This window comes from Diabrotica undecimpunctata, chromosome 4 (assembly GCF_040954645.1).
Source record: "Diabrotica undecimpunctata isolate CICGRU chromosome 4, icDiaUnde3, whole genome shotgun sequence".
NCBI lineage: Eukaryota > Metazoa > Arthropoda > Insecta > Coleoptera > Chrysomelidae > Diabrotica > Diabrotica undecimpunctata.
The window spans coordinates 160033033-160056841 of NC_092806.1; the positions used below are offsets into that span (position 1 = coordinate 160033033).

At 33.6% G+C, this 23809-nt stretch overlaps 1 protein-coding gene across 2 annotated transcripts in view; it reads right to left on the minus strand.

Moving 5' to 3' along the window:
* Positions 1–23809, minus strand: part of Hr39 (Nuclear hormone receptor FTZ-F1 beta) — a 107739-nt gene that overhangs the window by 69803 nt on the left and 14127 nt on the right. For both annotated transcript variants that reach the window (XM_072530804.1, XM_072530805.1), the window contains exon 2: positions 5368–5415. The gene's annotated coding sequence lies outside the window, so the exon portion shown is untranslated. The remainder of the gene's footprint in view (positions 1–5367; positions 5416–23809) is intronic.

Genomic DNA, 23809 nt, shown 5'->3' on the forward strand with positions numbered 1-23809 from the left:
CTTGGTCGTTTACTTTCGTAAGGTCTCCAATGTTGTATTGTAGTATTCCAACGTTGGTCTTTTTGTCTAGCAGTGTGGCCCGCAAAGCTCCATTTAAGTTTGACAATTTTTGTTGCTATGTCCTCGACTTTTGTTTTGGATCTTACCCAGTCGTTCCTCTTTTTATCTGACAGTCGTATACCTAACATTGCTCTTTCCATTGTTCTTTCTGTTGTGGCTAGTTTATTCATGTTTGCCTTGGTTAGCGTCCAGGTTTGACATCCATATGTCATGATAGGAAGGATGCATTAGTTGAACACTTTGCTCCTCAAGTATTGGGGTATTTTGCGGTTCTTAAGTATCCAACTAAGTTTTCCAAATCCTGCTCATACTAGTCTTGCTCTTCTAGTAATTTCCGCACTTTGGTTCTCTTTGTCAAGTCTCAGGATTTGGCCTAGGTAGATATATTCCTGGATTTGTTCTATCTCACTGCGATTTATAGTTATACGTCTGGGGTCATCTGTGTTTGTCATTATTTTTGTTTTTTCATATTTATTTTTAGGCCGACGTATTGGGAGCTGGCTGCTAGTTCCCCCATCATAATTTGCAGTTCCTCGAATGTGCTCGCTATAATCACTATGTCGTCAGCGAATCTGAGGTGGTTTAACTTGTTGCCATTAACGATAATGCCATATGTCGACCAATTTGTAGTTTTGAAGACGTCTTCTAGGGCTAGGTTGAAAAGCTTTGGCGATATTACGTGTCCTTGTCTCACTCCACTCTTAATGGGGATGGGATTTGTATTTTCGTCTAGTTGTACTATCATAGTTGCATTTTCATATACAGATTGAACGAATTTAAAACGGAACATACGAAATCAATGTATTTCGGCTCAACTCCGCTCTAGGTGGTTGGCCAACAAAAGGTTGTCAAATAATTATATCATAAAAATCCAATACTTCAGCGGGCTGCTGGATTCGGAACTCATTCAAGAACAAGTCAAAACTCCACCCAAATAGGTTGCCTAGAACCACTGTGAAAACTAGACTACACAAGCAGTTATTATGCTGTCAAACCACTTATCGCTTCCTTATAGTCCAAGAGATAGAGCCGAAATTTTGAACTGATCAGTAATATGACATTTCTCTATTGGAATATATTCTATCTGGTATAACTAGACGAAATCCCAAAGGGCGGACGCGAGAGTGGATACATAAGGGGTGGCGGACAGGGGTGAAATTGCAATTTTTTGGGGAAAAATTAACGATAAGTAATATGTCTGCCATTTTCATGGCTCATTATTTAGCCCCTAAAATCTTTAAATCCATAAGGGCGGACAGCTGGGTTGGTACAGAGAGCCACAAAACGGGGTCAAATGTACCACTTGCCTGCGCATTTTAGGTCTCGGTAACAATTTTCAAACTGATTTTATTATGATATTTTTATACCGATTGATTTGAAAATTTGTATGCTCACTTCTGTTACGATTCTGAGAAGCGTCAAGTAGAGTTTTCCTCAAAATTTTCCAAAAAAATTTCCGTAAATGAAAATTTTCGTAATTTTTTGAGGTAAAATCTAATTTGTAGAATCCTTTCGATTTTCTGTCAGTTATACCATGATTTTTTTCCAAAAATTTTCAAACGATTTTTCCGATAAGAAAAAAAATTTAGAAAAACTTTTCTAAAACATTTGATAAAACTCTACGTCATCGTCTGAATCTTTTATAGAATATTTTGTAGTTTTAAAATGATATTATGATAATGTTTTTTTTTCAAACTGAAGTCATATTTACTTTACAAATCACATTTTTTTCTTAAATATAAATATTTTACGAATTAATTTTTAATTAAATAAATGTTTGATATTTGATATTTTATTAAATTAAACTAATTTTATAATGTTAACTATTAAATATTTTTGGTATAACAAATAGTAATTTTACTTATTTTTTATTACAATAAAAAGGTTTTTAAATTTATATTGCATAAATAATGGTTGTTCAGATATAAGAAAAATTTGACTTATTATTACATTAATAATCAAATACAAAATATATTATTTCTATTTGTCAATATGTAAAATTCAATTTGTAGAATTCCTTTAACATTTTACAAATAATTATTAATAAAAATCAATTTAATAGTGGAATTATCAATTTTTTAAGTTTTGAAATTTACTTTGTAGATACATATTTTCAATTTTTTTTAACTTTCAAATTGATTGAATTATTTTTTCATTAGTTGATTATAATTTTACAAATTCTGTTTGGACATTAATTTTGCATCATTATTATTATAAAATATTAAAATAATAATGATGCGCGTTCCATTTAGATCAGTAATTCTAGACGCATGCGCTAAATGTAATAAGTATCAAGATGCTTTTATCCAACTTGGTGAAACTGACTTCGATTGTAATGAAGTTTTTGAAACCTTAGAAACTTTCATATGTCACTTATATGGAACAAGACTGACGAGAACAATTCCAAAAAGAAAAGTAAACGATGTCAGATTTTCACTATTTAACCGGCAGTATAAGTTGCATGATGTGAACGAGCCTTAAAAAAAAAACTAAAAAATTTCGATGCTTCAAGCTTACCACTATGTCAAGATGAATTACACCAACATCTACTGCGAGCTCATTATATTTCAAATATTAGGACAAATGCTCATAAAAAAGTACCAACAGAATTGATTGTTGAAGAACATGGTTGGGAGTTTGAAGATGAAACATATAAATTCAAATGATTTAGTGGACCTCAGATGCCAGAATCAGTTCGAGAAGTAGTGATTGAAAATGAAGCAGATAATGAATGTGATATTATTGAAAGTGAAAGTGACGAAGATGATGAATGATGACATCAATGAGATTGAGAAAAATGACGAAATTTTCAAAGTTTTTCTAAATTTTTTTTTTATCGGAAAAATCGTTTGAAAATTTAAAAAAAAAATCATGGTATAACTGACAGAAAATCGAAAGGATTCTACAAATTAGATTTTACCTAAAAAAATTACGAAAATTTTCATTTACGGAAATTTTTTTGGAAAATTTTGAGGAAAACTCTACTTGACGCTTTTCAGAATAGTAATAGAAGTGAGCATACAAATTTTCAAATCAATCGGTATAAAAATATCATAATAAAATCAGTTTGAAAATTGTTACCGAGACCTAAAATGCGCAGGCAAGTGGTACATTTGACCCCGTTTTATGGCTCTCTGTACCAACCCAGCTGTCCGCCCTTATGGATTTAAAGATTTTAGGGGCTAAATAATGAGCCATAAAAATGGCGGACATATTACTTATCGTTAATTTTTCCCCAAAAAATTGCAACTTCACTCCTGTCCGCCACCCCTTATGTATCCACTCTCGCGTCCGCCCTTTGGGATTTCGTCTAGTTATACCAAGATCTTACTCTGGGTAAATTTTCAGCCATATTATCGATCGTTAATTTTTCCGAAAAAAATTACAACTTCATCCCTGTATAGCCACCCCCTATACCACGAGAGGCGTCTGCCTGTAAGGCAAAGTCTTAACCCAGTTACAATGAATATATTCCAATAGAGAAATGTCATATTACTGATCAGTTCAAAATTTCAGCTCTATCTCTCCGACTATTAGGCAAGCTCCTCTTTCCTTTAAAGGAGACAGACAGTTGAACGATATTTTATACAATGTCTATCACCGGGTATGGATTTATTTTTGTCCAAGTTTTATATTGGTCCACTATTTCAAATGCAGTTCAAACAGACATATATTAAATTGTATGTTCCGTTTTAAATTCGTTCAATCTGTATATTATATATTAGTTGTCTATATCTCGAATATATTCTACAATTATTAATAGCTTGTTCTATGGCCCACATCTCGATACTATCAAACGCCTTTTCATAGTCGACGAAGGCAAGAAATACGGGTAGTTGGTATTCATTTGCCTTCTCTATCAATGTTCTCATTGTCAGCAGATGGTCTGATGTACTATATCCTTTGCGGAAGATAGCCTGTTCAACCGGTTGGTAATTGTCCATTTTGTAGGTTAACCGGTTGTTAATAACTCTCATAAATAGTTTGTATACTTGACTGAGCAACGATATAGGTCTATAATTCTGTAGATCACATTTGTCTCCTTTTTTGTGTAAGAGTATTACTAGACTCTCGTTCCAGTATTTAGGGATTTTGCTATTATGGAGACATCTATTAAATAGCTCTGTTAGTACAGGGATTCTTAATGTCTTGCTTGTTTTCAAGAGCTCGGCAATTATACCGTCCTGTCCTGGAGCTTTATTATTTTTTAGCTCTTTTAAAGCTCTTTCTATTTCGAATCCCTTTATATTTGGTAGTACTTCTGATCCCACGTTTTTTTATTTTTCTTTTGAATTCTCTGTTGTTGTTTAATGAGGCTGGCCTTGCGAGCTGTACAAGGATGTGTAGAAGTCTTCGACAATATTTGTTATTTTATATTTGTCCTTCTCTTCCTTATTGTTGGCGTCTTTAATTTTGATGATTTTTTGAATTCCCAGTGTGGGTCTTAGACATTTTAAGCCTCTGTTGTTTTCAATGACTCGCTCTATTAAGTTCTCCTTCCATTTTTGTCTTATTTAACCATTAAAGTCTCCCATTACTATTATTTTGGATTCTTTGTTGTTGTCTGTAGCCTTTTTAAGGTCTTCGTAAAAAGAATTTATTTCCTCATCGGTTGCTTTTTCAGTTGGAGCATAAACTTGCGCGATCTTTATTTTAGTTTTTAAACTTAGTTTTATAAGACCATGTATGTAACCCTGTCTGATATGCTATCAATTATTTGAATTTGAGATTTTCTCTTCTTGTTGATTAAGAAACCTACTCCACCGTATGTGTAGTCTTCCCTGCCTTTATAACAGAGTCTGTTGCCTGAATTTAAGTCCACATATCCTTCACCTCTTCTTTTAACTTCTGACAGTCCCATTATGTCCCAATTCAAGTTCCCCAATTCCTCTTCTAGTTCGTAGAGTTTTTCATCTTTTGCCATGGAGCGGATGTTGTATGTTGCTATATGGAGTTGTTTGTTCTTCTTCTTTTTCAATGTCGACTTGCCCCCCCCCCCCCCCAGAATCCTCGGGGCACACCGCTGTTACGGTGTGGGACTGTGGAATAGAATTCCTACCCACCTGGGGTACCTTCCGTGTTTCTGTTGCATTCGACATGTTTGGTTTTGGAGGTTTTGGCCATATCCCACCACGCTGGCCAGACGGGTTGGTGGGGTAGAAGAATGTGTCGTGTCCACCATTGTAACCGAGATTAGCGGCCTACTCAGTTCAGCCAACACCCTTCGGAAAAGATGGATCGGTACCAATTCCTATATCACCTCAATAGTATAATTTAAGTAAAATATAAATTAAGAAAGCTACTTACTTAGAAAGTTGCTCCGGGTACATAAGGCAAGATGCTTCTACAGACCAACTGTAACAAAAAAGGTACTAAATGAGGTATAAAATTGAAGAATAAGAAAAATAATGCTAATCAATATTTTTATAGTATACACAAAATAGATATGTTGATACCGCGGTTATCTTATTTCGATTTTTAGACCAGGGAACCTATTAATTGTTATAAACTTTGTATAATTATACACAAAACTTAATTTTACTATTTTTATTTATAATTGTACAAAGTTTATAACAATTAATTTGTTTAAAATATATTTGTAATGTTTTTAAGTCAAAAAAAGTAATTGTAGAAATAATAAGCACAATTCAAGAAAAATTAACACAGATTTGCAATTAAAAAATTTTTTTATTAACAGATATTATTTATAACTATCTATCTATATAAAAAGCTCGGACGATAAGTCACACTGATTGTCCGGTAGGGTAACTACGCCACCTGGGAAAGAAATCTGAACTACCAACATCTGACAATTTAATTTTTAACTTTTTTGAAAGTTTGTTGATCTTAAAATATTGGCTGAGAATTTGGTGATCGGAATATAATACAAAACTCGAGCTTTCCCAACAAATGAATTGTTAAACTAGAATTACGCTACTTTTATAAATTTGAAGTTATATTCGGTTTTTGAAATAGTGAAATCCAGAGAGTGCAAATCGCTTGGCTTTTAAAAACTTAATCTTTGGCGCACCATTGCGCTTTTTTTGTCAAAACTTATACCTTTAATCTTTTAAACGGTGTATTTAAATTTATTAATGTTTATAAACAAAGCTCCGGTGAATTTTTGAAAAAAGGTGGCTCGGGTTCTAAAATCGTGGAAAAATACCAACATTTTGAATTAAAAAATAAACTTCCTAGTTAATGCACCTGAGTTATTTTAAATGTAAATCACAGTACTTTTTTAAACCTATTTTACAATATTTAACATAAATTTTTTAATAGGTAAATGATTTAATTTGATAAAATAAACCTTTCTTTTAAATTTTGTGCTTTCAGAATTCATATAGACTAAAAATTCCAAAGATATAAAACTTCCGACTAAATATGACACCATATAAGGTAAAATCTCCTCGGGTAATGCAGCTTGATCCGTTACTGTGAATTTATTTCTGTAGCTCTCAGAGCTCTCGCGAAGAATTTTATATAAATATAATAAATAAGTTCCGCATACCTGTAAACCGTGTGTTGCTTTCCGCATTTTTTAGATATCAACGAAGGTATGTAAAAGTCTTGTTAAGAATTGTGTACTGGAACAGATTATTAATTTTAAAGTAAACAGCGTTCTTTATGTGCATGAAGAAGACAAAAAGTGGTTTTAAAGGTTATATACGGGGACTGCTTGAAAGGTTATTTTAACATAATATATTCAGAAGAAATAGCCCAGGATGAATTAGAAGTGTATTAAATACACCTACCAACAATTAACTACTTGCAGGTGACATAATTATGGTCCTGATAGTCCAATACGTAGGGGATATACAACAAATGATTTACAGGCATATATAACAAATTATCGAAACAAATTGCAGAAGTTATACAAATCTTTATGATAAACTTGATGCCAGACAAGACGAAACAAATAAAAAAAAACAATGATATATACATAAAGCAAAAATAATGGTACAAAAAAAGGATTCAAAAGTCGATGGAAAAGATATTTTGGCGGTTTATTAAATGAAAAATTTGACACAGAATTAGTTGAGTTAATGGAGGAAGTAACAGTAAGGCTCACCAAAATAATAAACGAGGCGTGGTTGAAGCACTTGATGCACAAACCACAGAGCCATGAAACTACTTAGTGACACGAAGAGACAAACGCTCATTGGTTGAGAAAGCATATGTTGTGGTATTTGCTCAATAAGAAAGGATTTTCCATTGAAGATTTTAAGATTGTGAGAGTCATATGAGCAAGTAACAACTAGTAGGACAAATGTGAGAGAGATTGATAAATTTCATGTGAAAGTAGGACTGCACCAGGGCTCGGTGCTGAATTCTTATTTATTCTCATTATTGCTGTGTCATATGTACTTGTTTTCTTCTTGTTTTTATTGCGTTTTATTTCCTGGATGTTCTTTAAAATATGTTTCAATCTGTTGCAATTTTTCTCAAGATCTAGGGGGTAGTCTCCAATAAACGCGAGTTATAGTACAATGACCGCTAGAATACAGTATATTCGATAACGCGAATTCAATAAGAAGTTACCGCATATCAGCACCGAATATTCCTGTGCCTTGCAACATCAATTGCGACTTACTAAAACAGCAAATTCAGCAAGTGAAATGATTATAAATAAAGCATTGTAAAACCACGTTTTTTCAGTCTGAATAATATATTTTGAATTGTCTAAAAATTGTTCTAGTTGAACTAAAGTCTTTGCTAGTGTAAATAAAAATTAATTTTGAGTGTTTGTGCTTTTTAAAAAAGTGTTTTTCAAAAGAAGAGTCACAATTCGCGTTACGCGGATCAAAAATTACAGAAATCCTAAAAAACGACTTGGGCTACCAAAAAAATTTAAAAAATACCAACAAAAAGGCGAAAGCCAGCTAAAAAAATTAACAAAACACCAAAATCATAGCACTAAGTGGCCTGTCCAGTTCCATTTCAGTTCCATTATGCTCCCAGCATAGATCGTTCCATTCGTCTTTATGCCACTCTGAATTTCGAAGCCGTAGTCTTGATTAGAGTCATAGTTTCCGCCCCATAGGTCATGACCGGTAATACGCATTGGTCAAATAATTTTCTTTTGAGGTTAATTAATATGTTGGTTCTAAGCGTATAAACACATTTTATAAACTACCACCGAGGAGATTGTATACATGGAAGGCACCAGCAGATAAACCCCATAACGTAATTAGAAACCAGATAGATTATATATTGGTAAATAGAAGATTCAGAAACAGTTTTAAATCTGTCAAAACATATCCAGGAGCGGACATTGAATCTGACCACATACCTTTAGTGGGAGTCATGGATGTGAGACTGAAGACAATAAAGAAAAAGTCTAGACCTAACTACGACATGACAGCCCTGCAACATCCGGAAGTTAAAAAACAAGTGGGGGAATATATTAACAATCAAGTTAAGCAACTAAAAGAAGAAAATAACATCCAACGAGAAATCAATCAATTCGAAGAAATAATTAAGAAAACTAAACAAGATCTGCTAAAACCAAACAAAGAAACAAAGAAGAAATCTTTAATGACTCCAGAAATCCTTCACTTAATGGAACGCAGAAGGTTAATTAAAGGAAATAAAGATGAATACAAAAAAATGCAGGCTTACATCAGAAGAAAAATAAGAGAAGCTAAAGAAAAAGAAGCTGTAGAGAAATGTAAAGAAATAGAAAGACTACAAGCCAAGCATGACAATTTTAATGTACACAAAAAGGTAAAAGAAATAACGGGTACTTTTAAAAAGAGAACACAAATGAAACTCATAGACACCAATGGAAAGACAAGTGGAGAATATATTTGGAGACACTTTTTCAAGATCAAAGAACGGATTATAGGCATCCATTTTCAGAGAGGATGACGGGCCCGGACTTACTTAAATCCGAGGTAGAAGAAGCAATAAAACGGATGAAAAGCAGGAAAGCTGTAGGGCCTGATAATATCGAAGCTGAATTTTTAAAACTCTTGGAGGAAGAAGGAATAAATTGGATCACGGCTGTCTTCAATAAAATATACAATACAGGAATCATCCCTGATAAATGGCTAGAATCAGAATTCATAGCGATACCTAAAAAACAGGGGGCTAAAAAGTGCGAAGAATATCGAACAATCAGCCTAATGAGCCACATGTTGAAACTGTTTCTTAGAGTCATCCATGGAAGAATTTATAAGAAGTGCGAGGAACAAATATCAGACAGACAGTTCGGCTTCATTAACGCAGTGGGTACCAGAGAGGCACTTTTCGGAGTACAGGTACTGATTCAAAGATGCAGGGACGTTAACTGCGACGTATACGCGTGCTTGATCGACTATGAAAAGGCATTTGACAGAGTTCAACATCAAAAGATGATAAACATTTTAAAAGAAGCAGACCTGGATGACAAAGACCTCAGAATAATTTCAGAACTATACTGGAATCAGACCGCATACATGAAAATTAACGGAGAAGAAACAGATCACATAAAAATACTACGCGGAGTTAGACAGGGATGTATTCTATCGCCGTTGATATTTAATATGTACTCAGAAAAAAATTTTAACGAGGCTCTTTACGGAATAGACGAAGGCATCCTTCTAAATGGTGAAAGAGTAAACAATGTTAGATATGCCGACGACACCATGGTGATAGCAGATAGTTTAGAGGGACTTCAGAGGCTAATGGACAGAATAAACGAGTACAGTCAACAGTACGGACTAAACATTAATACCCACAAAACCAAACAAATGATTGTCAGCAAGGAGAATATAAATGGGGCTCATCTATACATTAATGGGACGCAGATAGAGCGAGTAAAACAGTATTGCTACCTGGGAACTATTATAAACAAACAGTGGAGCAATGTACAGGAAATAAAGTGCCGCATAGGAAAGGCAAGAACGGTCTTTAACAAAATGAGCGCCATCTTCAAAAGTCACAACATATCCCTGGATACAAAAATGAGACATTTGAGATGCTATGTTTTCTCTGTGTTGTTGTACGGGGCGGAGGCATGGACGCTTACAGACACCACTATTAAAAATCTTGAAGCATTTGAGATGTGGCTTTATAGAAGAATGCCGAGAATATCATGGACAGCAAGGATCACGAACAAGGAAGTTCTAGAAAAAATGAAGAAGGAACCAGAGATTGTGTTTACGATCAAACGCATAAAATTGCAATATCTGGGACACGTTATGAGAAATCAGCACCGTTACTCCCTGCTGCAGTCTATATTGCAAGGTAAAGTCAAAGGTAAGCGAGGACCCGGTAGAAGGAGAATATCATGGCTGCGGAATTTAAGAACATGGTTTAAGAAAACCTTTCCAACATCCGAAACGGATAGGAACCAGAAGAAGAAGAAGAAGAAACGTGTCTCATAGTTTTCCAAAGGCTGCCCACGCTAAAGTAATTCGCCTTTGGATTCGCATGTTTGGTTATTCCTGCTGATTCTTATTTCGTGACCCAAATACGTATATTTTTCCACCAGTTCTACCACTTTGTCTTGAATAGTTAAATGGTTAATGGGGACCCATTCAAATGGGGAAATTCATTCTGAGGCTCACCTTCGAACATGCAAAGTCCAATTCATTTAACATATCTGTGGCTTCTCCTAAATCATCTGCGATAAGGACAATGTCATCTATGAAACGGAGATGCAACGAAAAGCAATTGGTAAGCCCCTATCACGCATCAGAGTGCTATAGGGGGAAAAGGGATAAACTGGAACATTGGAGCTCGCTCCAATGAATTGTAACAGCCGAATGTCATTATAAGGGGTAAGTCTCTCAGAGTGGGTTTAATCAAATTGCTTGTTTGCTCACGTACAGTTAGTGAGACGTCGCATCTGTATACTTAATACAATAATAATGGATGCGGTCTCTTATTGTACGCTGAACCCAACTGCTGTACAAGCATACAGACGCGAGGTACGGCGTTTATCGGAGACCATTGCCTTACGTTAGTAAGAGAATCTTATCGATCGAAGACAGTAATTAACCTCTTGGCAGACGAATTTAATATTTTTATTTTGATTATGTAATGTGTTTTAGAGTAGTGTTGCGTGCTAGCTGTACCTTACTTTATCTTTGATATCTCACGTTTTTACAGTGGCAACCCTAATTTGCGACCATTTTTCCCAGTCAACCTTATATTATCATATTAAGAAAAAAATTAGCTTTATTTTGATATAAAAAACATGTATATACGTCATGAGCAGCGTATTTTAAAAAATTGAACAAAATAAAATTTTTGCCCAAAAATTAATTATTATAAACATTTATTAATAAGTACTTCGAGATAGAAAGTGAGGGCACTGTTTGTTTTTATAGTACAAAACTTATTAGGCAGAAGTAATACGTACTTGTTAGATAGATTAGACTAAGCACAGTCGAAACTACGGCGGTGCTATATGGGAACTTGAAACTACGGCGCTGTTCGACGAAATATAAACAGTCTACGCTACGGGATGGCATATCGTGGTACTGCCGAATCAGAATTTAAGGGCAGTTATGATTAAAAAAATGAAAACGTTACAGTATATTTAGAAATAGCCACCACATAGAAAACAAATAGACTAAATTATTTTTTTTCTCTAAATATTGAACACGTTTCTAAACTTCTGTACATATCAATGAGTCAACGAATACACTAAATGTTTTTGTTGCTACACTCAAAAGGATAAGTATTAGATATTGCTGTATACTTTTAGACCAATCCCTGTAGTTTTAAACGTATGCAATTCCAACCTTTGCAAATATAACAACGAACAAGTAGGCTTCGTTTTATGACTTGTATCAGTTTGTAAAAAGTATTACGCCACTGTTTTGCTGCTGGCTCCACCCAGTATCTCGTTGCATTCTGCATTCCGTGCATGCATTTTGAAAATTATACTTCGTACGTGTTTAGTGTTTATGTGTATGCTTTTAAATTATATGTAAAACATGGGTGCAGAACTTTTTGCAACTATTCGATGATAAACATTCCTTTTATGGCTAAACCAGTAACAAAACACACAGTATCATAAATAGGCCGTTGTTATCTCTCTAATATATATATATATATATATATATATATATATATATATATATATATATATATATATATATATATATATATAATATGGCTAAACTCCTCTACATAGGTTATCCCCCCGATAAACTTCTCTAAATTTATATTAATGATGCAAATTCGCCGTCACTTTCGTCTATTAATTAATTTCTTCATTATTCTTCTGTCTGCATTTTTATTTCTATTGTCGTGTAACAGCCCTATTAAAACCATTTGCCACTTGTATCCATGAAGACCTTGGTCTTTCTTCCAAATCTCCTAGTCGTTTTGCTCTATGCTCTTTGTTTTCTATATTACATACTATATCTTCATTATTTTTTTTTTACAAATGAAGAGCTCAATTTGAAACAATGACAAGCCACACATGACTCGGTTAAAGTAATAGTATAACAAGCCACTAAAAATTTATTTCAGCCCTTCGTTAACAGATGGCTCGATAAACCTATGGTAACACTATTGCATTGGTCTAATTTGTCGTAGTATCTACTCGACATAATGACAAGCCACATCAAAATGGCGAACATGGGCGGAAGCGATTTGGATATTTCTGTGAGTTTGACGATTCTAGCAAGAAAAATACTGAAGTTGAGTCGACGTTTGATGACAGTGACCGTGATCCTGACTATGTATAATCTAGAAGTGACTCAAGTGATGGAAATACAGCGATATTTTTTTGTTAAGTCGATGGAGACAAAGAAATGAACACAGTTATTCAAGATCAAAACGAAAAATTCGACGAAATTTAGGGCAACCGTAAGCTACAAAACGAAGAAAAAAGTGCCTGGTCGAGAATTGGGGCCGTCTTGCAGTAGTTGCACTAAGAAGTGTAGGGAAAAGCTTCACGGCCACGAGAGCAATATTTTTAACGAGTTTTGGAACCTTGGTTCATGGGAGTTACAAAATAGCTACTTATTCGGATGTATAGATATTGCTAAGAAGAAAAGGTCCTACCGAAAGAAGCAAAAACATTAAGAATCTCATAGAAAGAGCAATGCAGTCTATTCGCCTCTAATTCGCACTAATGGACCAAACTTGAGCAAGTTGATAAAATCGTTTACCAGAAAGTCACGGCGAAATTAGATCTAGGATAGAGCAGGCTAGAGCGGCTTTTAGAACGATGTCCAAGGTTTTATGTAACAGACCTATAATTGGCATTGAGGATCCGCCTACTTCGCTGCTACGTGTTCTCGGTCTTAATTTATGGTGTCGAGTCCTGGACTGTGAATAAAATCGATCTAAATCGCCTTGAGGCTTTCGAAATGTGGTGCTATAGAAGAATTTTAAACGTTTCCTGGGTGGAGAAGATTCGAAACTCCACAATACAAACGTCTCAGCAAGACTACTGAGATCATAAAAAGCATCAAGCAGAGAAAGCTGGAGTATTTCGGACATGTAATGAGAGGTCCCAAATATAGGTTGCTACAAAATATCATGCAAGGAAAAATAGCAGGCAAACGCAGCCCAGGACGAAGAAGAACCTCATGGTTGAAGAACTTGCGACATTTTTATGGTGTTGATACAAGCATGCTATTTAGGGTGGCAGTGAATAAAATTAAGATAGCTATGATGGTAACCAACGTTCTGAAAGGACATGGCACATGAAGAAGAAGATGGATGAATAGAAAAGTAATGGTTTCTTGAAGTCTTCTGAACTTTCAAAATCATTAGATTTTGACATCCATCTTTCCCTACCAATATTCCTGATAATAGAAAAAAGATCTTTAACGTAGAAAACATTTGTAATTTCGGATATCTCAGATGTATTGTTTTCCATACTGTCTACCAATTCGTTTCCAATTACTCCATTGTGTCCTTTAACCCAGGGTAAAGTAACTGTTTTTTTTTTGTGAATTTTAGTTCATGTAATAATTATTTGATATCAAGTACAATGGAGTTTTGAAAACTATCTAATGGATGGCTACGAATAGCTTGTAATACTGCCTGAAAATCTGATATTATTACGATGTTCTCACAATAATTAGTGACACACTGAGTTAGTGCTTTCTATATAGCAGCAGCCTCGGCTGTAAAAATAGAACAACATTCAGGAATTCGATATTTCTCAACATAAATGCTTGAAACAAAAAAAGCGAAACCAGTAATTTCTACAGTTTTTGATCCATCTGTATAAATTATTGTTATCTTCCCCTGTTTTTATCTCTGTTGTTATCTTTATAATTTGCTGAGTATGGATTTAAATATCAGATTAGTTAAAATTGGCAATTCTGAATAAGAGGGCATTATAATGGTTGGTTTATCTATTATAACTTCAAAGTCTTGTTCGTAAGAAGGAAATTTTGGTAGCTGTAATATATAAGATTGAAATGAATTTGTATCAATAAAAGATTCTGCAAGAGAAGGAGAATTTTTTATTCTCCAGTAAGAGAATAGTTGTATTAAACGATCTATATGTTATTAGACGTTTGTTGGCTAACATTTGCCTACGTATGTGTGAAAGTGGTTCTTGGGTTTTGCTAGAACTGCTTGGTTTGGTGGAGACATCATAGCTCCTAGACAAATTTTTATTAATTTAAATTGTATTCTGTCAAGAGTTAATAGATTTAATAGATTTTGCATATTGAACTGTAAAGAATACAACCATAATCCAGAATGGATCGTATGTAGGATCTATAAAATATTAAAGAGATATGTTGATTTGCACCCCATCTTTTTTTTTGGAAACGAAACGCATAAGGTTAATTCCACGCTTGTACTTTTGTTTTACATACTTTATACGGCTAGACGACAAGGGGACTTGTCGGGGAAAGTCCCCTTGTCGGAAAGTACATGCTAAGGGGAAAATATAGTCACCTATCTGTGTCTACATCTAGTGAAACATACAATCGAAAATTTTTCTTGTGATATACTAAAACCCATTCGTTTTACCCACTTATCTATGTTACTAAAGCTAAGTTTAAGATTCAACATACAATCCTAAAAGGATTTATGGCTGGTATATAAACATATATCGTCTGCATATTGAATTATTTTGCATTTTTCATCCATCAAACCATACAGATCTGTAGTATAAACATTAAATAATAAAGGACTTAGAATTGAGCCTTGTGGGAGACAGTTATATATTCTTAGACCGTGTAATACATTTCTTTGGTCTCGAAGTATATTTTTCTATTCACATACAAATTTAATATATTTACAGATAGTCTTTTATCGATACTACATGCCACCATTTTTGAATATAATATATCCAAATCAACCACGTAATATGCACCCTTTAAACCTAGAAACAAACATACCATAAATTCGTTTTTTGAGAAACAGAGTCGAATATCCATAACTGAATGTATGAGAGCATCAATGGTGCCTCGACGTCTACTAAATCCATACTGTGAGTAGTGAAAAACTGAACTATTTTCAATAAAATGTTCTAATCTTAATTTTATTAGCCTTTCAAAGGATTTTATCGCACATGATAATAAAGAAAAGGGTCTATAAGATGATGGAGAAATTTGAGTAAAGGGTATATGATAATATTTTTTAAGGTATCGCAATATTCTTGTTTCAACCACCAACTATTAAAGATTTGTACGAGAACGTCTTTGGCATTTGACTGCAATTTGTCTAACATATTATAAGTAAAACCGTCTATACCGTCTAATCAAAAATTTAGCTCACTGCACGTGAAATAATCATTTTTAATATTTCGATTAAAGCAAAAACTATGATCGTATACAATTTACCCAAAAGACGAGGTTTTAGAACAGATACCACCTGGACTATGATTCCTACAACGACATACTTTTCACTTACATATTTTGATTTAATTCGTATAAATTGAATGGCTTCACGTGCAAAGAACCAACGGACCTGATATCTGTTATCCAACCCACATATTTTGTTCAGTATTTGTTTCTAATTCATAAAAAAGTATTTTCCCTTTGTCTCGGGAGCGTACTATTTAAACAGTGACAAAAAACTATCAGATGGCTCTAAATAATCAATGAAAAAATACTGCCAGTTGGTGACTAACCTCCCGGTAAAAACCACACCGAAAATAAACTTGAGTGGAGTCCCATTATAAAAAGAAACAAGTGAATCACGTCAACCACGTCACACAAACACACACACAAAAGACAAACGTTTCCGAGACGTCGTCCAACCGGTAGAAAAGATAAACACCGAAAGCTCACATGAAAAGGTCAAGGCCCTTTCACACGCCAAGGTCATGTCGCTATCACCAGAGCCGTTTCGATATTTCGAGTAGTTCAAATGTCCCCCTTTTTATATCGTTCGTCCCGCGTGGTTCGCATGTACCGTTGCTTAGAACGAGCGTTTGTTTTGCAGTTGTAGATCATTATGTACTTGGACATAATATATAAAGAAATTAAAAAGATATCCTGAGGAAATATGTACCTGAATTTTTTAGAAACTACCGTTTGGAGATTTTCGATCGGACGGTGTTGCGAAGAATATGAGGCCCATGGCCCACGCGTTCTTTGTTCTAGTAAATTGGCACAAAATATACCGATAGAAAATTAGAATGTTACTGTTATGTTTTGGAAATTAATAAATTTGTAAACAGAGAGAATAATAGCGTATCTGATGGACTTTGTATTATATAAATTTAATCTTAAAATAATTTCTTGTGAGATCTTAGTTTTTTATCAATTATTACTGAATTTAACGGCATATGTTGATGATTCACTACTTTCTTCTTTTGTAACTTCTTTGTTGATTTCATCATCACTTTCTGCTTCTACAGGCATAACACTGTCTCTATTTTTTAGTTCTTTTATATTTCTAAAGTTCTTTTATATTTTATTTGCTTCAATTTTGTTTATTTTACAAATACATACATAATCGTTAGTCTTCTATGTTTAGGTGTCGCAGGAGGTGGGGCTAGCGTTTGCATTTTTCTTTGCTTTTCCTTGTCCCTCCGTTCAACAGTTGTTCGAAATGTTTCCTCCATCTTTCCAGTATATCCTTGTCGTCGATTAATATTGTTCCGTTTTTGGTCATTATTCCTTTGTTGCCTCAAACCTGTAGGTTGTTTAGTGTTTTATAAAATAATTTTACATTTTCTTTACTGTTTTCTTCCATTTCTCATAGTTACTTCTCACCCTTACGTCTTTTATCCAGTTCCTCTCTGTTTTTGCACTATACTTTAACGGTATGACTTCTCTTGTGGTCTTATGTATCTTTTTATGTTGGAAATGTGTATTCATGATCATCAGGTTATTGTCTATACTGATTTAAAGTAAAAGTTTTCCATTATCGCTGAATTTATCCTCTCGGCATGGTCCTATAACTTTGTTCCATTTTTCTACTTCTTTTCCCAATCTAGCATCCATCTCTCTTGTGATTCCTATTTTGACTATACAAGGTAATGCTGGTATCATCAGCAAAAAGAAAAATGTTTTCATCGATTTTTAAGTTAGTGATGACATTTATAAAGATAAGGAAAAGTAGAGGACCCAATACTGAACCTTGTGGTACTCCACATACAATGCTGACTAGAGTCAGTATCATTTGCTCTAACTAGTTGTTTTCTATTCCTCAAGTAAGATTGGAACCAATTCAAAGAAATACCTCGAATTCCGTAGAAATTTAGCTTTTTTATCAAAAGGGCGTGATTTACTCAATCAAAAACTTTGGCATAGTCACAAAAAACAGTGGCAGTGTAAAGATTATTGTTTAGTGCTTAAAAGAGAGTAAATTAGAGTCGAACCATATATCCAATTCCTTACTTTATTGATGTTTCTTTACTATGCATTCTACTCCTGCGTGAGCTCTCTTTTTTTCTTCTACTTCAGTATATATTAGTAAGTTACCGTTTTCCAATATCATGGATTCTCTTCCTTTTTTGTTTGGATTCACCAGTGCAAATATAAAAAAGTTATTTTTTTTACGTTAAATAACGATTTAAAAGTTTGAAAGGAATCTTCAATCTGTAAAGTCACAGGGGGAATCCGCTCCGAAATTTTGAATGAAAATTTTATATCTCCGGTAATAGTGAACCAATTTGGATAATTTTTTCAATTTTTTTTTGGTTTTTAAGCGGTGTAGCGCTTGGAAATAATAACTGAATAGATTAAAAAATATAGAATCCGTTTTAGGAGAAGAAAAACACGGTTTTCTAAAACGCACAAATCGCGGATATGTAACTTTCAAAAATCCTTCGACCAGGTGATAGAGAGATTCTATTTGAGATTATTGTATATACACAATATGGACAGGTATACAAATCAATCGACATACTTAAATAAAAACTACTTTTTGCTGACGATCAGCTGATAATCCAAAATTCTGAAATAGAGCTACAAAAAGATATCTAATGTGTAAGAATTTCAATATGAAAGAAAAACGGTAAGCATATTTAAGATTTAGATCATTAGTAACACGAACCATGTAACCACTACAAAAAAGTAAAGAACTGTTACAATTAATGTAACATGCTTGATTTGTCATTAAATTTAATTTCAATTTCTTAAAAATATTTCGATTTTGAACCTCTACTCTCCTTGGAGATTAAGGATTATTAAGAAAGTTATTTCTCCCCAGCGTATCCCCAGCGTAGAATTTCAGTTGAGTTTTGATTATTGCCGTATCAAAAAAATAATAAAGCTTTTTTTGCCGTAACAATAATTTTTTTACCATAACAAAACAAAACATTCACATTATGCAAAAAGCTTGAATAAAAACAGAAACTACAAAACAAAAACAAAGTTAATGTCTTCAGTCTCTTTCAAAATATCCACCACGTATACTGTCGTCTGTCGATGTTGAAAAACTGCACACAAACGCATTACAATGCATCGCAAACGCTTCTCTTATTACTTACACACGTCGTAAACTTTGAAATGGACAGACCACCAAGAATTCTCATTTTTAAGGCGCAAAAACGTGTCTACAACTCTCTTCTGGTTATCGTAAAATAATATTATTTGACAGAGGCGTAGCTCAATGTTCTTCTTTTTATTAAGCTACCGTCGGTCGGACGAGCATTTAAATCTCTATCCCAGATTGCACAGCTATACTATTGCTCTTCTTCTAAATAGAACATCTCCTGCATGATAACTAACTATAAAATATCCAAAAAAGTTATTTAGAAAAAATGTACTCAGTGATATTTTACAGGCCAGAAAAATATGCCAAATTCTATACGGTTAACTATGTGGTAAAGCAAACATTCAATTTTTTAAATCGAATACCTTGTCTACTTTCTGATATTTAAATTCCTCTCATAATCCCTGTTCTGACAATATACTGTGATGACCGCAGTCGCCAAATAACAATATACTGCGATGATCGCGATGGCCAAACAGTTGGTCCTCCTCTGCCTATCCACTTCGAAGGAAAGTTATTATTTAGATCAGGGGTTCCCAACAAAATTTTTCCAAGGACCCCTTCATCAAGGTACTACAATGACGAGGACCCCACTATTTCCTAAAGACCTAAACAAACCTAAAGTTACCTGAAAAGGGCCTAAATATGTGAAAACATAAATCAAACTAATGCTATTTAGGATTTATTTGTGAAAATACAAAGTACCTACACAAGTACATTATTAGTTTTAATTTTCACTCCTCAATTAATGAGATACGTTGAATTTAATCTTAGAATCCATTATTTATGTAATGTTAGGTTCCAAACTTGAAACTTTCACTCTGAAATCCGACCGCATGTCAAGCCGATTCCTATATTTGTTTTTCATGAAGCATATGGAAGAAAATGCTTGCTCACATCGATAGGTTGTTGCAAACGGAAGGATTTTTTTCATGGCCTTATCTCCAAGTTCTTTGTAATCCTTGCGTGCTGTTGCCCAGAAGTCTGCTATTTTCTCGCCATTAAAAATGTCCTTCATCGTACCACAACTCGACAAATCCACAAGCTTATCTTGTTCTTCTTCTGTGAGGCCTTGGATTTGTTCAATTGCTTGACAGCTGATTTCGAATCCAACCATCGTCAGGGTCAGGTTCAGGGAAGTATATCCTAAAAGCCGTGGCTAGGCTGCGTAGGTGCTCGGCTGCGTTGATCTTTATCGGGTCAGGTAAACTCTGCTCTACAGACTCCAAGAACTGTTTCAAATTAGGAAAGTTAGTGAACGACTCGTTTTCAATCCTTGCCGCCCACAGTTGGCACTTTTTTACCATAGCACTGATCTTCTACTTTGAACATATCTACATTTTTCCCTTGCAAACTTAAGTTTAATACATTCAAGTGTTCAAACACGTCAGTTAAGCAAAGCCAAGAAAAGTCAGTAAGAACATCTGCGTACTTGGTGTCAAGAAGAACAACACGAACTTCATCTCTAAGTTCAAAAAATCTTGTCAATATCCTCCCTCGAGAGAGTCACCTTACTTCCGTATGAATAAGAAGGTGTTCATGCTCACTGCCAATCTCTTTGCACAACAAAGAAAATAATCTAAATCTAATAAACGGCATAAGGCCAAAGTAGGGTCCCATCTAGTTCCAGTGTCAGTGGTGGTGAAGATAAGAGGCCGAATCTGTCTTACACGAAAATATTTTTTTAGGTATATAAACAAAATCTAAAATTTGATATAACTTTAAGTTTGCGCGATATATGTTATTAATTTTAAAGATTTAGTTTAGAGAGAAACACTTTGTTTTCGCTCTCCTAAAATTTGCATAATGGACTTATATCGTCTTTCTCCCTGGCTCTTCATATATTTATTTTTGAAGTTATACTTCTATACGCGCGCTCCACGTTGGAAATTTGTACGGGAGTGAATCTGTGAAATCATTACATATGTAAGATAATGAGTAAGAGAGAGACAGAAGATATATTTTCTCTCTCGTCCTCTCTCGAATATAAAAATGTTCCTTTTGTATATATAATTTAATATTATATTATATAAAGATATATATACATAATATTATACATATAATAAAATGTTTATTAATATTATTATTTATGTGATATGTTTTGTATTATTTATTAAATGTTCATAATTATATTAGTCTTTTGTATTTCAAAATAATAATCTCAATAAATCACAGTATGATCCAGAACTGTCAATTTTGAAATACATTTGTGCCATGTCCTCGGTAGTATAGTAGTCAGTATCCCCGCCTGTCACGCGGGAGACCGGGTTCGATTCCCAGTCGGGTCGGGGAGGACTTTTTTATTAATATTATTACATTATTGTCATTTTTAAATACTTATGGATATTGAATTTTAATTTGTATTGTATTATTATATGGAATTATGTTGCACTGTATTGTAGTGTATTTTTTTTATGTATATTATTATCATTTTTAAATACTTATGAATATTGCAGTTTAATTTGTATTGTATTATTATATTAATAACAAAATAAACAATGAATTTTACTGCAGAGCATGTGTAAAAAAATTTTTGCATTCAACTGCTTTCATACATATATGAAAATAAAAATATGCATTTTCATCAAAATATTGATTCAATCCTTCATTGTTAGTAAGTTGTTATTAATTCTGTTTCTTTCTGCTAAGTCTTACCTATAGAATTACATATGTAATGATTGTGCAGATTGACTCCCAAATAAATGTGTAACGGCGAATGCGTGTATAGAAGTGTAACTTCTACCGGCAGTCCTACTGGACTGCCACACCCGTTTTTTTATGATGCATAGCACTAATCCATTTTTGTGAAATGTAGCGTCATCTCCAAAAAGCACATAATCGAAAAAAAATCGGTCACCATCAGCACTTGCTGCTTAGACCATTGGAAGTTTGATTAATGTTATGTTGAGGTGAAATTTTATATAATGAAATCTACAGGGTGTCCTATTTAAAAAATTGCATGTTTTGTATTGTGACATAAAGTTTAACGCTTTGTGTATTACATCCTTTGTAAATGTAATGTTAACGAAGATTCTTCCTGGTCAAAATCCACTTTTGTCTTCAATCTAACAGACTAAGTTTAGCACAAAAATAGACAAATATACTACGATGTATCGATATCTAGTTAACTTACATCGGTTCCGTAGATAAAAAATGTTACAACTTTGTAAAAAAACTGTTCTGTATATTTTTCCTTTCCTTTCTTTTAACAAGTGTTAAAAGGAAAAAGATTTCAAATGATTCGAGGAACTCTTACATAAATACAAATCGTTTATACCGCTGGAGCAGTTTAGTGAGAGAACAGAGCAAAGTAGTCTGCTATTTAGTGGGGCTACAAATAAAATAATGGTACTAGGGCCAGTACTGCTGTTAGTATCCCCAAAGAATATAGACGTTTATAGAAGAGCAGTTCAAATGGGCGATTTGGTTACGGTTTATACTTCAAAACACTCCTTAAGAGGGTGGCTGCATAAACTCAAAGCGTGGCCGTCGGCTTAAAACTATCATGAAATATGTAGTTAGGGGGAAATGGGAAAGGAGTACGAACGGATAACTTTGCATCTACGCCTAAACAAATTTCGATGCAATTGATTTACAAACTGTCTTTTTTTTTGTTTTTTCACAATAAAATCTTTATTTTTAATATATTAAATTGTTAAATTTTTAATTTTAAAACTTTAAAATGTATGATATTTACAATATTCAAAGTATTTATTTTTTAAATTTTATAACTTTGAATTAAAAATAGGTTTGTTCCAACACAAAGAAAAACCGTTACATAATTTTTTATTATACTGTTTTTTTGACCAAAAGTTAACGAAACATTTTTAAAAAATTTCAAAATTTTTCAACCAAAAATTTAATTTTCTCAGGACTTTTTATCAAACTTTTTAGACAATTTTCCAGTCTTCACCACTTCAGTCGTCCATTTTTTTGTATACTCGTTAACACAGTTCACCCACAGGGTCCCTTCAATAAACGATGTTTTATGGAACTGCAGAAGTTCATTTTGACCTCATATAGGAGCCTCATCAAGTGCTTGCTCCAGTTTGTTAATGATCAAATTTGCTTGAGCCCGATCTAGTTGAGTATCAGGATGGTGTCTGTGTGCTACCACTTTTGTCAGGATGCTCTATGACCTAGTCTGCTCGTTAGAGCACCTTGATTTCTTAGCAACTCTGTTAAGAGGGGGTGATGGTCTCTTTTTATCGTCGGGTGTTGCTGATTTGGATTTCTAAGGATTTGCTACGGTCTATGTCCCAACAGCCATTTTTGCCTTTTTCTTATCTTTCTTTGTTGAGCTCTAGTGAGGAGTTATTTGAGACTTACGTATTTATTTTTTATTTTAAAAATCCAAAATTATACTTCACAATTTCGAATTTTCAAATTGTAAAAAATAATTCTTTGGTGTACCTATGTGTTAAAAAGCAATTCTAGCGTACTAACAAGATCAGGAATTGTTTTTTGATCAAAACACCTTACAATTTTTTGAGCTTTCTCTCCCGGTGATTGACTTTTAATTAATTTTACTTATAGTTTATAAGAAGAGAGATTTAATTATATTATTTGTAGATTTGTATTATTTCAATTAAAAATTTGAATCATAATAATTTTTCTAAAAAGATTAATTTATTAAAAGTTAAAATAATATTATTTTCTTTATAGTCATTTTCCATCATATTGATAGCACATTATGTATGCAAATCCTCAACAGGTCAAAAAACCATAGGCGCCACCCTATACTTATTTTGAAATAAATAAAAAAAATTAATATTTTAAGATGCCGTGAACAATTCATTATCTTTTAAAAAATCTGTAAAATAAGTGTCCACTAATCTCACTATACCTTTTTTGTGCGTAAAAAACGTCGGTATATATGCCACAC